Raw genomic sequence first — 16,103 nt, 5'->3', positions numbered from 1 at the left:
CTCCCTTCCTATAACTTGAATTCCTTCAAGAGGAAGGTTTCAAGACACTTATCCTTCAATTTTTGACTACCGCTTTGGACCCTTTTATGGGACTGGCATTTCAGTGGGCATTTTTCTTTATTGGATTTTCGTTGCCCTTGGTCAGTGTCCCTCCTACATAAAAATAAATAAAAAAAAAAAAAAAATATATATATATATATATATATATATATATATATATATATATATATATATATATATATATATATATATATATATATATATATATATATATATATATATATATGTCATCTAGATCAGATGAGGGGCTCTTGCATTAAAGAGGTGGACAGAATAGGGGTGAGAGAAGAAAGTTTTCTGCAGCGAGGCCGCGGAGGAGGGGAAGAATGCAGTTAGCAAGATTAGAAGAGCAGTTGGCATGAAAATAGCAGTAGAAGATAGCAAAAGATGTAACATTGCGGTGATGAGAAAGGGGCTGAAGACAGTCAGTTAGAGGAGAGGAGCTGATGAGACGAGAAGCTTTTGGTTTCTCTCTGTTTAGAGAAGCAGCGAGGCCGCGGAGGAGGGGAAGAATGCAGTTAGCAAGATTAGAAGAGCAGTTAGCATGAAAATAACAGTAGAAGATAGCAAAAGATGTAATTTTGCGGCGATGAGAAAGAGGCTGAAGACAGTCAGTTAGAGGAGAGGACCTGATGAGACGAGAAGCTTTTGGTTTCTCTCTGTTTAGAAGGGTAGTAGGAGTGGACCCCCCTCCACCCACCCTCCATACATGTACGGATAAGGCCCCTGTACAGATTTAGCAACTGGGAGGGTGAGAAAAACTGGCGGAAAAGTCTGGAACGTCAAACTTTATAGAAGCTGTTTTAGCTAGATATGAAATGTGAAGTTTCTAGTTTAGATTATAAGTCAAGGGCAGGCCGAGGATGTTCAATGTAGAAGATGGGGTCAACTGAGTGTCACTGGAGAAGAGGGGTAGTTGTCTGGAAGGCTGTGTCAAGTTGACAGATGGAGGAATTGAGTTTTTGACGCATTGAACAATACTATGTTCGCTCTGCCCCAATTATAAATTTTTAGAGAGATCAGACGTTAGACGTTTTGTAGCTTCCATTCTTGAACTGTTTACTTCCTGAAGCGTTGGACGTCTACGAAAAGACATGGAAAAGTGGATAGAAGTGGATAGGACAAGAAATTTGGTTAAGAGGATTATTTATGAATAATAGGAAGAGTGGGTGAAAGGACAAAACGTTGAGGAACACCACTGTCAATAGATTTAGAATAAGTATAGTGACCATCTATCATAGCATGGTCAGAAAGGAAACTTGAGAAGTTATATATATATATATATATATATATATATATATATATATATATATATATATATATATATATATATATATATATATATATATATATATATATATATATATATATATACAGTTATAGTGTATCATAAGTTTGGGTAGTGGACATTATCAGAGGAAATTCGTGTGATAAGGTAAATTGGTTTCATCAACCAATAAATGCATATACTAGTTAGAATTCTATGTTACCATTAAGTGCTTTCAACAACCATGAGAAAAGCTCCATAAAAAAAAAAAAAAACTATCTCTTAATTATCTCTTAATGAATTTAGAGATGTTAGTGTGTTTAACAAGTATTTATGTATTAACAAGTCTTGGGAGCTTGTCAGGCGGCAACGTCGCATAAGCTTTCTTCACCACCATCAGGCTTAAGGGTTGGGAGCTGAGCCAGCGCAAAGATAACAAATGCACACCAATTTCCTCCACTACTTTTTATAAACCTCTCTGGCTGCCCACATGTTTGGCTCACCTCACTGGCTACTCGAATTAGGCGCACTGACTGGCACTATAGGCGGTGATCGTCAATACCAGTTGCACATTCAAGTTTTTTTTTTTTTTTTTTTTATGTACAAGGGACACTGGCCAAGGGCAACAAAAATCCAATAAAAAAAAATGCCCACTAAAATGCCATTCCCATAAAATGGTCAAAGCAGTAGTCAAAAATTGATGGATAAGTGTCTTGAAACCTCCCTCTTGAAGGAATTCAAGTCATAGGAAGGTGGAAATACAGAAGCAGGCAGGGAGTTCCAGAGTTTACCAGAGAAAGGGATGAATGATTGAGAATACTGGTTAACACTTGCGTTAGAGAGGTGGACAGAATTGGGATGAGAGAATGAAGAAATTCTTGTGAAGCGAGGCCACGGAAGGAGGGGAGACATGCAGTTACCAAGATCAGAAGAGCAGTTAGCATGAAAATAGCGGTAGAAGACAGATAGAGATGCAACATTGCAGCGGTGAGAGAGAGGCTGAAGACAGTCAGTTAGAGGAGACGACTTGATGAGACGAAAAGCTTTTGATTCCACCCTGTCTAGAAGAGCAGTATGAGTGGAACTCCCCCAGACATGTGAAACATACTCTACGAGTATACATGGACGGATAAGGCCATTGTATAAAGTTAGCAGCTGGAGGGGGGGTGAGAAAAAAAATGGCGGTGGTCTCACAACACCTAACTTCATAGAAGTTGTTTTAGCTAGAGATGAGATGTGAAGTTTCCAGTTCAGATTATAAGTAAAGGACAAACCGAGGATGTTCAGTGTAGAAGAGGGGGGCAATTGAGTGTCACTGAAGAAGGGGGAATACTTGTCTGGTGTCGAGTTGATAGATGGAGGAATTGAGTTTTTGAGGCATTGAACAATACCAAGTTTGCTCTGCCCAATCAAAAATTTTAGAAAGATCAGAAGTCAAGCGTTCTGTGGCTTCCCTGCGTGAAATGTTTACCTCCTGAAGGGTTGGACGTCTATGAAAAGACGTGGAAAAGTGCAGGGTGGTATCATGAGCGTAAGAGTGGATAGGACAAGAAGTTTGGTTGAGATTCTTAATAAATAATAAGAAGAGAGTGGGTGACAGGACAGAACCCTGAGGAACACCACTGTTAATAGATTTAGGAGAAGAACAGTGACCGTCTACCACAGCAACAATGGAATGGTCAGAAAGGAAAATTGAGATGAAGTTACAGAGAGAAGGATAGAAGCCGTAGAAGGGTAGTTTGGAAATCAAAGCTTTGTGCCAGACTCTATAAAAAGCTTTTGATATGTCCAAGGCAACGGCAAAATTTTCACCAAAATCTCTAAAAGAGGATGACCAAGACTCAGCAAGGAAAGCCAGAAGATCACCAGTAGAGCGGCCTTGACGGAATCCATACTGGCGATCAGATAGAAGGTTGAGAAGTGATAGGTGTTTAAGAATCTTCCTGTTGAGGATAGATTCAAAAACTTTAGATAGGCAGGAAATTAAAGCAATAGGACGGTAGTTTCAGGAATTAGAACGGTCATCCATTTTAGGAACGGGCTGAATTTAGGCAAACTTCCTGCAAGAACGAAAGGTAGATGATGACAGACAGAGCAGAAAGAGTTTGACTAGGCAAGGTGCAAGCACGGAGGCACAGTTTCAGAGAACAATAGGAGGGACCCCATCAGGTCCATAAGCCTTCCGAGGGTTTAGGCCAGCAAGGGCATGAAAAACATCATTACGAAGAATTTTTAGTAGGTAGCATGAAGTAGTCAGAGGGTGGAGGAGAGGGAAGAGGAAGCCCAGAATCGTCCAAGGTAGAGTTTTTAGCAAAGGTTCGAGCGAAGAGTTCAGCTTTAGAAATAGATATGATAGCAGTAGTGCCATCTGGTTGAAATAAAGGAGGGAAGGAAGAAGAAGCAAAGTTATTAGAGATATTTTTGGCTAGATGCCGAAAGTCACGAGGGGAGCTAGATCTTGAAAGGTTTTGACACTTTCTGTAAATGAAGGAGTTTTTGGGTAGTTGGAGAACAAACTTGGCATGGTTCCGGGCAGAAATATAAAGTGCATGAGATTCTGGTGATGGAAGGTTTAAGTACCTTTTGTGGGCCACCTCTCTATCATGTATAGCACGGGAACAAGCTGTGTTAAACCAAGGTTTGGAAGGTTTAGGTCGAGAAAAAGAGTGAGGAATGTACGCCTCCATGCCAGACACTATCACCTCTGTTATGCTCTCAGCACACAAAGACGGGTCTCTGACACGGAAGCAGTAGTCATTCCAAGGAAAATCAGCAAAATACCTCCTCAGGTCCCCCCAACTAGTAGAGGCAACACACCAGAGGCACCTTCACTTAGGGGGATCCTGAGGAGGGATTGGAGCGATAGGACAAGATACAGATATGAGATTGTGATCGGAGGAGCCCAACGGAGAAGAAAGGATGACAGCATAAGCAGAAGGATTAGAGGTGAGGAAAAGGTCAAGAATGTTGGGCGTATCTCCAAGACGGTCAGGAATATGAGTAGGGTGTTGTACCAATTGGTCTGTGTCATGGAGGATAGCAAAGTTGAAGGCTAGTTCACCAAGATGGTCAGTGAAGGGAGAGGAAAGCCAAAGCTGGTGGTGAACATTGAAGTCTCCTAGAATGGAGATCTCAGCAAAAGGGAAGAGGGTCAGAATGTGCTCCACTTTGGAAGTTAAGAAGTCAAAGAATTTCTTATAGTCAGAGAAGTTAGGTGAGAGGTATACAGCACAAATGAATTTAGTTTGAGAGTGACTCTGTAGTCGTAGCCAGATGGTGGAAAACTCGGAAAATTCAAGAACGTGGGCATGAGAGCAGGTTAAGTCATTGCGCACATAAACGCAACATCAAGCGTTGGATCGAAAATGATAATAGAGGAAGTAGGAGGGAGCAAAAAATGGGCTACTGTCAGTTGCCTCAGACACCTGAGTTTCAGTGAGGAAAAGAAGATGAGGGTTAGAAGAGGAGAGGTGGTGTTCTACAGATTGAAAATTAGATCTTAGACCGCGAATGTTGTAGAAGTTAATGAAAAAAAGTTGAGGGGGGTGTCAAAACACTTAGGGTCGTCGACAGAAAGGCAGTCCGACCTGGGGACATTTATGGTCTCCTCCCCAGATGGGGACTCCGAGGCTGGTGTAGGAGTCGCCATGGTAATTTTGAAATTTTTGAGTGAGGGGTGTGTGTGTTATTAGGTGCTTGTAGTTTTGTGTGGAGGAAGAGAGTTGTCTTTAGAGGGCAGGCTGTGACTGCCCCCTTGTGTTGTGAGACACAAAGGGAAACGTTCAGTGAGGTCACAGCTGGGTTTAATGATAAGTTCACAGCACCCCCTGAACAGTGCTTTAGACCTCACTGGGAGTAATTATCGTTTCGGCAGGTGTCTACTGCCTCTTCCTGGAACATCACCCCTGCTCTTCATTTGCCTGCGCTTATACTAATCTCATGTGAGAGACTGACTCAACATTAATTAACAACATGAAAGATCAACAGGCCATGTTACATTTGCCTCGTGTATTTAGTACATGCTATCAAATGATATGCTGGGCGAATTTTTTAAGCATAATGCAGACACCTTGTGAGCCAGTGAATGAGTGTGATTGTATTTTAGTAAGTGCTTTCAAAAGGCAGTAAACTATGCGTTCCAATGCCTGTGTGTGACATGATATGGGTGAATCCATTCTACTACGTAAACTTGTTGCTTGACTACAGGGATTTGCCCATAAGCGCGATTTGTTCCGATTATGTAGGCAGTTGAAGGACTTGGATGCTTTGAGTTGTTGCATAACAGGACTATTCAGTTACCTTTTTTCTTTTTACAGTAAAATCCCTCTTATCCGGCATTCGAGTATCCGGCAGCTTCAAGTATCCGGCACATTTTTCCCCGAGCCTTGAAATCAATAAAAAATCAATGTGTACTCATAAAATCGATTAAAATTCCCGTGCGAGGCATACTTTGTCCCTTCGCCACCAGAGCGCACTGCTTTGCGCCATCCGCAGCCCACTGCATTTTGTTTACTCAGTGACTCAGTACCGCGTGTGCACTGTTTATCGCCTGACGCCTTCATCATGCCTAAAGTTGTAGAAAAGAGGAAGCGTGTTGTGCTTACACTTAAGCAGCTGATCAGATCAGCTGCTGATTAAGATCAGCTGATCTTTGTTATGGTAAGATGCGTGAGTGTTGGGTGGTGATTGTGGACATAATTTAACTTCTATTCAAGTATCCGGCAATATTCAAGTATCCGGCATGTCGGCGGTCCCGTTGATGCCGGATAAGAGGGATTTTACTGTATGTAGAAGGGACACTGACCAAGGACAACAAAAAAGAAAAAAAAATGCCCACTGAAATGCGAGTCCCATAAAACAATCCGAAGTGGTAGTCAAAAACTGAAGGATAAGTGTCTTGAAACCTCTCTCATGAAGGAATTCAAGTCATAGGAAAGTGGAAATACAGAAGCAGGCAGGGAGTTCCAGAGTTTACCAGAGAAAGGGATGAATGATTGAGAATACTGGTTAACTCTTGCGTTAGAGAGGTGGACAGAATAGAGGTGAGAGAAAGAAAAAAGTCTTGTGCAGCGAGGCCGCGGGAGGAGGGGAGGCATGCAGTTAGCAAGATCACAAGAGCAGTTAGACGGACAAGGCCCTTGTACAGAGTTAGCAGCTGGAGGGTGGGGGATGAGAAAAACTGGCAGAGACGTCTCAGAGCGCCTAACTTTATAGAAACTGTTTTAGCTAGAGATTAAATTTGAAGTTTCCAGTTCAGATTATGAGTAAAGAACAGACCGAGGATGTTCAGTGTAGAAGAGGGGGGCAGTGGAGTGTCATTGAAGAAAAGGAGATAGTTGTCTGAAAGGTTGTGTTGAGTTGATAGATGGAAGAATTGAGTTTTTGAGGCACTGAACAATACCAATTTTGCTCTGCCCCAATCAGAAATTTTAGAAAGATCAGAAGTCAAGCGTTCTGTGGCTTCCCTGTTTGAAATGTTTATTTCCTGAGTAAGTAAGCCTGAGGGGTAAGGTCGGGTAATGAAAATGATGGAGGACTGACTATACATTTATTTTACCTATTCTTTAAAACTATACATATACTCGTATTATTAAAGTTGATCATTTGTTTCAGTCATCTAATTCTAATTAATACAGGTGGTCATGGTAAACATCTATGCAAAATTTCGTATGTGAATACATGAGTAACTAAATATTTCATTAATTTATTTTAATTAGGCTACTCAAATCCCATTAAAGGCCCAATGGAAACACACCAAAAGTCCGAATTTGGCCCACAGACTGGTAGTTGAATGCCAGTGCTGTATAGCATACCGTGCAGTATAGAGGTACCCTACAGGACCCTAGTGCGAGTCTGTGGCTGCCGTTAACATCACGGATGACGTCTCGGGAAACGGACGGTGGCTAATCGTGGGAACGGCAGCGAAAAAAAATGCCACGCGCCCGTCAGGCGACCTGTCTGATGAGAAACAGCTCGTGCAGGAGTTATGGCAAATTAGGGCATTTCCAGAAGGCATGCACCGAAGACTGATGCTGTGGCCACTGCCGCAATGGCGGAGGTACAGTTGCAGAACCAGGGGACATGGAGATGTGATCGCATTGGTGTTGTAGATCCGCGGTATCTTGAGGGATAGAAGACAGCAGACGCGCATTCCTCAGAACCTGATGGCACCTCCGACCTGGAGCTGCTGGCCTCACCAGGATGGCAGGATGCTTCCCAGATGTTCTGGAAACGGCAGCGGTGTAGGGTTTCCTTTGCCTCTTCCATCTTCAGCAAGACTGCGGCGTGCGATTAGTCACCTCGCAGCTTATATAATCCCACACAGGATACGTAGATTATTATTGTTATTTTGTAAGGGTTGTTTTATTGCACGCCTTTGTCATGTATGTATTTTCCGTTAGCACAAAGGAATTTCACACTGGATCGGGGGTTGGGATGTGTAAGAAGTGTTTACGTATTAGTGTCGAGAGTGTATTAGTGTCGAGAGATTATCTGACGGCGATACTGCATTAGCTTTCATAGGCGAAACCAGGCATAGGATAGGAAATTTAAGGCGTCGCAGTCAGGGATACCAGATGCTCACCTGTATTCTGTATCATCAGTGGACCTCCCTGGGTTGCCCCCATGTTTGCTTCACCTCACTGGCCACCAGAACTAGAAGGAATAAGGCGAACGGGTATTAGTGCAGTTTTGATCTTTAAAGAATGCGATGACATGTTCTTGAGTTAGACCAGTAATTGATCAACTACTGGTTTGCACCAATAGTTACAAGGACAATAACAACTACTGTATCCAGCAATTTTGGATCTAGGATATTGATTTTGTCGTTCACTTGATTTATAAATTCTTTCATTCCATCCATCCTAAAATTTCTGCAAGGACTTTCGAAAACTAGAAGATTTAATCTTATATGCTTAGAACCAAGCCTTAATGTAAGATTTACATAAATAAATCGTAGTTTCCATTTCTATGACACATGAAAATTCCACATCGGTATAAATTTTAAAGTGCCTGACAAATTGTTGCTAATAAAGATCCTCTGTGCTCTTTTTTTTTTTTAGACTGGGTAATTTTAACCGTAATTATAAGTACTGAACCTATTTTCAGACCTGTTGGTTTATCGTGAATGTTCATAAACCTAAATGTGAGCACATTTCTCGTCTCCCCCTGGAATCCATCCCATAATGATAAAAAAAATAAATAAATAAAAAAAATAAATAAATAAAAAAAATAAATAAATAAAATGGAATCCACGAGAGCATGAGTGATACAGTCGTAACTTAAATTACAATTCTCCGGTGTACGATGGGAAGTAAACTTCTCACATCTTTCAAACTCTCTAATGCATAAAGTCAATTACTGTGGACTTCATAATTTTTGCATTTAGTTGCTAGGTGGGACCATTTACACAGGATGCATTTACTCGTAGATCGTGAAGTAGAATCAGTTAATTTAAGGGGAACTTCGGAATCTTTACAGGTTGTCTGACTATCTGGAGTTGCGAAAAGCTTAATTTATTCCACAGTTTGGCCATAGTAAAGGTAACTGATCTACTTATAAGATAGACAACAGCCACCTAGATTCCTACAAAAACAAAACCTTCTGTTTTTACCCTTTTCAAGGTACTAACTCAGATCTAAATTCAGACTACGAGTTCCCCGATTTTTTTTCTTTGTGTGTTTATATATATATATATATATATATATATATATATATATATATATATATATATATATATATATATATATATATATATATATATATATATATATATATATATATATATATATATATATATATATATATATATATATATATATATATATATATATATATATATATATATATATATATATATATATATATATATATATATATATATATATATATATATATATATATATATATAAGCTGTATTCATTTGTTTTCACTTGAAATTTTAAATATCTCAGACCGCGTGGATACCTTCAAGAGGGCATGGAGTGGGCAGAGTTTTGGATAAGTGAATGGAGGGGATTTAAGGAAGATAGATAAAAATTTCATCATTCTACTTATCCGCTAGCCGGCAAGTCCATCATCTATTAATATTTATGTGGCGCAATCTAATTATTTCTTCTATCCCAGCAATACTTCAGTATTGCTTTCATGCCTAGTAACAGAATGGAGAATATGTTGCATGTTTGCTGACTACTGTACTGTGGTGACACAAGGATTTTATCAGGAATCTTCACGAGAGCACTTTGAGTTTCTCAGCGTCACTCACTGATTTGTTCTGTCGTCGTAACGATTGTTGTATTTCTAGAGCGGAGAAATACAGATTAGTTTCATGGGTGCACGAGGTGGAACATGGAACTGGAAAGTTGAAGATATAAATGTGGTGTTACTAGTTTTTATTTATTTATTTATTTTTAGACTTGATTGTAAAATTTATAACTACATAGGGATGACATAAACCAAAGGTATATTTACTATTGTTGGCTGTTTCTAATATATGTGAAGAGGCCAGAAACAATGCAAATAGGGTATTAGGATTAATTTTTAGGAGTGTTAAAAGTAGAAGGCCCAAAGTAATATTAAAATTATATTTGGCGCTGGTCAAACCTCATCCAGACTACAATGTGCAGTTCTGGTCCACACATTACAGGAAGGATATAGGTATATTAGAATCAGTACAAAGGAGATTGACTGAAAGTATACAGGGGATGAGGAGTATTCCTTACGAGGCGAGATTGAAGCTGTTAAATTTACATTCTTTAGAGAGACATAGGTTAAGAAGGGACATGAAAGAAATCTTTAAGTGGTATAAGGGCTATAACAAGGAGGATATAAACAAAATTCTTAGGATCGGCAACCAGGACAGAACAAGAAATAAAGGGTTCAAGCTTGAAAATTTTAGGTTTAAGAAAGATAAAAAAAAAAAAAGGTTCTCAAATAGAGTGGTAGATGAATGGAACGTACTCAGTAATCATGTTGTTAGTGCTAAGACATTAGGGAGCTTTAAGAGAAGATTAGACGGGTTTATGGATGGCTATGATAGGTATATTTCATACAGGGACTGCCACATGTAAGCCTGGTGGCTTCTTGCAGGTTCCCTTATTATATTATACATTCAGACTGATGGTGTTGTCATGAACTCTTGTTTAGGTTCTACCTTTGCCAATGATTTTTTTTTTTTTGTTATCATTACTTACAAACTCTACGATACAATTTTCAACAATATTAAGTGGATGAACATTATTTTTGGGGAAAAAAAATCAGAAATTTTACTTCATCATGAAAAATCAACCATTTTGAGAAGATTGTCGGATTGTCCCACAGCTTTCAAACCAGTATATTATACGAAGTATGTTAACAATTCTTTTTTTTTACTTTTTGACAATAATGAACACTCTCCAGTACTAAACGTCAAAATATTAAATTCACGTATAAAAATTGAAAATAATGATAAACTCTTCTTAGATTTTCTTGTCTCATAAGAACGTAAGAACATAAGAAATAAGGGAAGCTGCAAGCGACCAGGCTTACACGTCTCAGTCCCTGTATGAAATATACCTATCTATTTCCATTTATTATCCCCATCCATAAGCCTGTCTAATCTTCTCTTAAAACTCTCTAATGTCCTAGCACTAACAACATGATTACTGAGTCCGTTCCACTCATCTACCACTCTATTTGAGAATCAATTTTTTCCTATCTCCTTCCTAAACCTAAATTTTTCAAGCTTGAACCCGTTATTTCTTGTTCTACCCTGGTTGCTGATCCTAAGAATTTTGCTTACATCCCCTTGTTATAACCTTTATACTACTTAAAGACTTCTATCAGGTCCCCTTTTAACCTACGTCTCTCTAAAGAATATAGATTTAACAACTTCAATCTCGCCTCGTAAGGAATACTCCTCATCCCCTGTATCCTTTTAGTCATTCTCCTCTGTACTGATTCTAATAGACCTATATCTTTCCTGTAATATGGGGACCAGAACTGCACAGCGTAGTCTATATGAGGTCTGACCAGCGCCAAGTATAACTTTGATATTACTTCCGGCCTTCTACTTTTAACACTCATAAAAATGAATCCTAGTACCCTATTTGCCCTGTTTCTGGCCATTATGCATTGTTTTCCCTAGACGGAGTTCAGAGCTAACTATAACTCCTAAATCTTTCTCGTACCCTGTACCTACCAGAGTTTGGTTGTTTAATGTGTACCTTCTGTGTTGGATTCCTCTACCTACGCTAAGTACTTTGCATTTATTGGTATTAAATTGCATTTGCCATCTGCCCGTCCATTCATTCATCCTACCTAAATCTGCCTGCAAGGCGATGGCATCCGACTCTGACCTAATTAATCTACTTATCTTTGTGTCATCCGCAAATTTACTAACCACTAGTAATTCCACTGTCCAAGTCATTGATATATATATATATATATATATATATATATATATATATATATATATATATATATATATATATATATATATATATATATATATATATATATATATATATATATATATATATATATATATATATATATATATATATATATATATATATATATTAGAAATAACAATGGCCCTAATACTGATCCCTGTGGCACCCCACTAATTACATGACCCCACTCGGATTTCAAGCCGTTTATTACAACTCTGTCGCATGTCGCTAAGCCATGACCCTATCTAGCCTAACACCTTCCCATCTATCCCGTGTGCCCTAACCTTTCTCAGGAGCCTTTGATGGGGTACCTTGTCAAATGCTTTACTAAAAGTCCAGATATAAGATATCATAACTATCACCATTATCTACTGCCTCGTACACTTTACTGTAAAAATTTGACAAGTTTGTCAGGCAAGACTTCCCCTTCGTGAAGCCATGCTGTGACTGATTTATTAAGTTATGTTTGTGTAAATGTTCCCTAATGTTCCTCGCTATTATTGACTCTAATACTTTACCTACAACTGAAGTTAAGCTGACAAGTCTATAGTTAGATGCTAAAGTTTTATCTCCTTTCTTATAGATGGGTACTACATTAGCCTGCCTCTACATTACTGGTACCTCACCTGATTTCCTAAAAACAGAAACTAACGGCTTACTAATAACCTCTTAAGTACTCTGGGATATATTTCATCTGGTCTTGGTGTTTTGGACTTTTTAGCCTATCTATCTCCTGTTCCACTATCTCCCTAGTTATGGAAATATCTGTCAGCTTCTCATTCTCATCTGCTCTAAACACCTGTTCACTATCTGGCATATCCTGCATGTTTTCTTGGGTGACAGGAAAAAGGGAAAAAGGACAGACAGTTAAAAAATAATCATTCAGAAGTTTACTTATCTCCTCCCCAGAACTAACCAGCTCCCCATATGCTGCCTTTAATGGACCTACGTATCCTTATTCTTCGTCCTGTATACCTGATAAAATCCCTTGGGGTCCGTCTTCGCCTGGCTGGCTACCTTTAGTTCATAATTGCCCTTAGCTTTCCTCGTTAACTTCCTGACTGTTCTAACTAATTCATTATATTGTGTCCTTAAAACTTCACCTGCTCTTAATCTCTTATATATACTTCTCTTACGCCCTATATAATGTTTTAATCTAGCAGTCATCCATTTAGGGTAATTTTTTTGTGATCTTATTGTCCTATACGGGATAATATTATTTGCTAACTGACCTGTATGAATTTTATCTACGAAATATTTATACATTTCATCTACATTTAGTTCACCTAATCATCTCATCTCGGGCCCTACCATCCTCTCCACTGCCTCATCTACTCGCCTCGACCTCACCCCTCTCATTTCAGCATGACCTGACATTCCAACATACTCACACCTATCTCCCCCCTCCCTCTCTCTTCCGCCCCTTCCGGACACATCTTCCCTCATCTTGTCCTACACCCTCAGACCTCACCTCACCTCTCTCATCTTGCCTTATCTCTCTCAACTCCGTCCCGGACCTGACCTCACCCTGCATCCCTTGCCAGTCAATTCCTTGAAGGTACCTTTTTTATTCCTCAAAATCTGCTATCCTAAAATCAGGTATTATACTAGTGTTTTTGCTTCTAAAAGTTTCTTCCCATTTTAAATTGTACCTAATTTCCCTATGGTCACTGTTACCTAGCTGTCCTCCAACCTCTACCTGCGTGACTGCTTCCTCCCTGTTAGTAAGAATTAAATCTAGAATATTACCCCCCCTTGTGGGTTCTACGACTACCTGTTTAAAAAAAAAATATCCTGAATTACCTCTGAATTCCTCTGCTTCCTTGTTACCCACCATCAGACTTCAGTCGATATTCCTAAAATTAAAATCTACCACACATACCTGACTGTACCTGCCTGCTCTATTTATTTTCTGCCACAGTGAGGTGTTAATTTCCTTTGTACTGGTCGGTGGTTTGTCCACTATTCCCAGTACTACTGACTGTGATCCATCCTTAATATCCACCCATATCGACTCTGCTTTATTACCTGTTTTAATTTTACTGTTAATACAACACTGTAATGTGTCCCTAACGTATAACGCCTGTTTTCCCTATCTTTATAGAACAATGTATAACCATCTATCTTAACCTCTGGTTTAAATACTTTTCCTGACATATCTAACCAAGTTTCAGTTAAAGCAATGATATCAAATTTCTTTACACACGCTATTCCTCTAAGCAAGTCTATTTTATTCAAAATACTTCTACAGTTTGTGTAGCAAAGACTTAAGCTATTTCTCAACTTCCCTGAGCTAGCTACATTTCTAGATTTAACTAATTTGTCCTTCGTTTTCTCCTCACAACCCCTTCTTCTCTCCCGACTAACGAAAAAAGCGCTGGAGTGCAGTTACCTCCCGCTCAAGTGTTCCGCTAAAACACGAACACCCTGGCGTGATAAATGCACTCCATCCCTGGCGTACAAGGTGTCCCTACCATAGAAAAAGTCCCAGTTGTCTATGAACGTCCATCCATTACTATTACAATGATTTGCAAGCCCGCGATTCACTGTAATAGCCCTGGACAGCCACTCAGCACCAACTCCCCTCCTTGGCAAGACACCACATACCACAGGGATCCCTCCCTTGTCCCTAATCCTGTCCAAAGCCTGTCGAAACCTCCCGATAAGCTCCTCACTCCTGACCTTACCAAGGTCATTCCCTCCCGCACTGAGAAAAACAATGGGCTTGGTCCCATCTTTTTCCAAGCACGTGTCTAGCCTCTCAGCTACTTTCCCTATCCTGGCCCCCGGCAAACACCCTCGACCTACGCTTCCTATCTCTAGCCCAGAACGCACTATCTAAGTGCCTAACCTGATGATCACCAAACACTAAGTACTCTCCCTTGGGACAGAGTAACTGCATCTGCTCCCTCCTTCTTGTCTCCTCCCCCCATGTCCACCTTCATCTCTTTCACTTCCTCCAGCACACTGAAGGGATTCTTCGTCTCCATGCAAGGCGCCCTAAGGACCTTCACCCTCTTGGCTCCCCTGCACACAACCGGCCAGTGCTCCTCCGTCGCCTTACTAGGTAAGGTGACGGTGGGGCACGACCCTCCCACAGGTGCTGAGATCCCCTCACAGAACTCAGCCTGCAGGTCTGAGATCCTCTCACGAAACTCAGCCTGCACCTCCGAGATCCTTCGATGGAACTCAGCCTCCACCTCTGAGATCTTCACAACGAAGGCCTCGAGAACAGGAGAACTAACACAACCAGACGACTCAGCAACACAAGGCGCCATGTCTACACTAGCCAGCTATATTAACGTCAGGTCACTGCTCACTAAACACGTCCGTTCACTAGGAACCCTGACCTGAGACAGATAATAATGGTCTCGATCTCAGTAGACAGGAAACCAATTTTTACAGGTTTAGGTACTAATTAATGGTCATTCATTCCACGATTCTTTAAAGTAAAAAATATGAGAACATTTTTACATAGGAGTTATATCTTCTCAAAATGATTTTTTCATGATGAAGTAAAATTCCTAACTGATTTTTTTTTCCCAAAAAATAATGGATATGCACTTAATATTATTGAAAATTGTATCTTGGAGTTTGTAAATAATTGTATCAACCCAACTCAGATAAAAGAACAGGTCTCGCGCACATAATACATTAAACTCCCTTTCTACGGTCATTTAAGCTATGCAATTAGAAAGAAATTAGATCAGTTATTGAGAATATACTTTCCTGATTACAATTTTTTTAAATAATTTTTAATATCTCTTATACTTCAAAGTTCTTTTACCTTTACAAAGATTTCATTCCTTCTAAACTTGTTTCCAATATAATGTATCATTACACTTGTCTGACATGTAAGTGTCAGGAAAAGAAATCTTTCTCACGGTATCGCTGAACACAAGGGAGTCTCGGGTCGTACCGGACACCCACTCTCTCACCCTTCTTTCTCCCTATCCGCTCACATTGTACTGAACATACTCATTCATTAATAGAAGAAAGCAATCTTCCCAAGTGAAGTTAAATTATTTGAATCGCTATATATCAAGCATATGAATTCAGCCTAACCTTAACAACCAGAATAATTCAGTTAAATTATTTATATAGTAACCCAACACAATTTCACTCACTTTTAACACTTTTTTTTTTCGAGTTTCGTAATTTTCTTCCTTCCGCTATCCCTCACAACAGTCATTTCTGCTCCTTGACTCCAACCACACCAGGTAATAACCAACCAATCTTCTTATTTTCTACTTTATATATATATATATATATATATATATATATATATATATATATATATATATATATATATATATATATATATATATATATATATATATATATAT

General features: G+C 39.3%; 1 protein-coding gene across 1 annotated transcript in view; it reads right to left on the bottom strand.

Annotated features, from left to right (window-relative positions):
• Positions 1–6,940: 6,940 nt before the first annotated feature.
• LOC135103706 (uncharacterized) overlaps positions 6,941–16,103 on the bottom strand; it is a 171,429-nt gene continuing 162,266 nt past the window's right edge. The window contains exon 8 of the mRNA XM_064010303.1: positions 6,941–7,981. The gene's annotated coding sequence lies outside the window, so the exon portion shown is untranslated. The remainder of the gene's footprint in view (positions 7,982–16,103) is intronic.

The sequence above is a fragment of the Scylla paramamosain genome, chromosome 9 (genome assembly GCF_035594125.1).
Source record: "Scylla paramamosain isolate STU-SP2022 chromosome 9, ASM3559412v1, whole genome shotgun sequence".
In the NCBI taxonomy this organism is placed as follows: Eukaryota; Metazoa; Arthropoda; class Malacostraca; order Decapoda; family Portunidae; genus Scylla; species Scylla paramamosain.
Note: the sequence above shows the minus strand (reverse complement) of the source record. Positions and strands in the feature narration are given on the sequence as shown.